Here is a 2,301-nt window from a genome sequence, read left to right on the forward strand (position 1 = left end):
TTAAGATGGTCATGTGCATTCGTGTTTTAAAAATATAAATTAAAAATTATTTAATATTTAAATTAATAATTTTTATTATTATAACTTATTAAAAACTTTTAAAGTTCTTACCTTACTGTAGTAGCATCTGCCGATAATGGCTAAAAAATTCATTCTCTATTATTATGCAGTATTATAAAATCATAAAAATAACAGTAAAAAAAATTTAATTATATTTTATATAATAAACTTTATTTATGTTTGGTTAAGACAAAATAATTTGACATTTTCAAATTTTCTGTTTAAAATACTATAAATTTTTCTTTTAAATTTTTTTCAAAATTATATAATTTTTGTAATGCAAACAATATTATACCTGATGCATTTGAATAGATACTCCATCTACTAAGTATCCTAATTCACCATCTGTTTGAATAAATGCTATAAAATAAAATAAAAATGTTTTTATTTACAAGTAAAAGCAAATTTTAAATCATTATATAAATTGTATTTACAAAAACTTTTATAAAAATTAAAAGCTTAAACTGTACATAATTTACAAGAACACAATAAAATCAATATTACATTAAAATGTTTAGGAAATATCTAATAATGATATAACAGGTGTATTAATTTGAAATATATTAGGCATCAGGTATGACTAAAAATATTAGTCAATAGAAATTCAAATAATATTTATATATATAATGTAATAGTTTGTTTGGTGATTTTAGTGTTTTTTTTTCCAACTAATGAAAAATCTATTTCTTGTATATTAGTGAAATAATTGAAGTACAGTACCTTTAAATCAACTTTTGTTGTAACCATATCCCAACCTTGTGCCTGCAGGCTCATGTGCACCTGCAAAGCTATTTATATCTACCCGCGGCAAAGTGTTAAAATAATGAAAAAAAAATTAAATCTTAAAAATAAAAAAAAAATAAAAAGTTACTTTAATATTTCAAAATCTTGCTAGATGTAGTGACAAATTTGCTAAATTGGCTACACTTGGGCTTAGTGTTACCACCCGTCCGGTTTTCACCCAGACAGTCCGGGAATTGTCTCACTGTCCAGGTGAACTATTAATTTTGTCTGGAAATTTCATATAAATTGTGAAATTACAATGAAACAAAGTTATTGCAAGTATCTTTACAAATTTACATTATTTTAACAACGTATTTTAACAATGCATTTTAACTCATCTGCAATTCTGCCATGTTAGTCTGTTTTGCATGTCTCCAATATCCAATAAAGTTGTCATCTGTATCTGTTCTTTCTTAATTTAGGTTACTTATGTTACTCCTATGCAAGTCCCTAGTCCCTAACCATAATTGATTTTAAACCAGCATGCACGTTATTCTTTGCATTGTAAAATGACATTGCGCATGCATCAGGAACTTCTGGCGTCCGGGTCAGCAATTTTGAAAAGGTGACAACACTACTTGGGCTACACTGATCCTGTCTAATTTAACATGTCTATTATAATCAAGTCTCCAACAACATCTCTATTCTATTAGTTGTATGGTATTAATTGTCACCGCATGCTGTCATTGTAAACTCATACTGTTGTCATCACATGCTATTGTTGTGTTGTTTTTTTTTTATCCCAAAATGAGTATTCCAATTTTTACCTAATATGCAACAGTGTTGTGTCAGTGGCAAGAAAACACAACGTTGAACATCATTAAAAAACCAATCACAGTTATTTTGAGGTTAGTTATCTGCCTAAATCCAAGTTAAGAAAAAGGAAAATTGAATCAACTAAAATCGGGATTATCTATACAGCAAGCATTTTTACCAGCCATGTAAATAAAAAGAAATGCCATTATTGCTTCCTTTAAAATTTCTCATTTGTTGGCAAAATGAAAAATACCATTTTTAGAAAGTGAACTAATTAAGGAAGCATTTCTCATTGGAGCCAATTTGTTATTTGAAGGATTTTCTAATAAGCGAGAAATTATTTCAACAACACAAGATTTGCTGTTATCAAACAATACAAGAAGAATCCAGGTGATTTCAACAGATTTACAAAGTCAGCTGAAAAATGATCTGAAAAAATGCAAGTATTTCTCTTTACAACTAGATGAGTCAACAGATACCGTATTTACTTACATATAGGACAAGGTATGACTTTAAAGATCAAAATAAAGAAAATTAGATTTATTAATACAATTCTAATTTTATACCAAATGCATGTAAATGTCCCGTACATTGTCCTGCAAAAATTACTGACATTTTAAACTTTAAGGAAAAATCCTATAAAATCGATAACATAATTTGTTCATGTAAAGCTGGACAATCAAGAACCTTTTTTGCCAATTC

At 27.2% G+C, this 2,301-nt stretch overlaps 1 long non-coding RNA gene across 1 annotated transcript in view; it reads right to left on the reverse strand.

Annotated features, from left to right (window-relative positions):
* Positions 1–426, reverse strand: part of LOC111630640 — a 5,555-nt gene extending 5,129 nt beyond the window's left edge. The window contains exons 1-2 of the long non-coding RNA XR_002757556.1: positions 356–426; positions 112–140 (exon numbers count right to left, since the gene is read on the reverse strand). This is a non-coding gene — a long non-coding RNA (uncharacterized LOC111630640). The remainder of the gene's footprint in view (positions 1–111; positions 141–355) is intronic.
* Between the last annotated feature and the right edge of the window lie 1,875 nt (positions 427–2,301).

Source organism: Centruroides sculpturatus, unplaced genomic scaffold (genome assembly GCF_000671375.1).
Source record: "Centruroides sculpturatus isolate CEXI.00-Female unplaced genomic scaffold, Cexi_2.0 scaffold348, whole genome shotgun sequence".
Lineage (NCBI taxonomy): Eukaryota > Metazoa > Arthropoda > Arachnida > Scorpiones > Buthidae > Centruroides > Centruroides sculpturatus.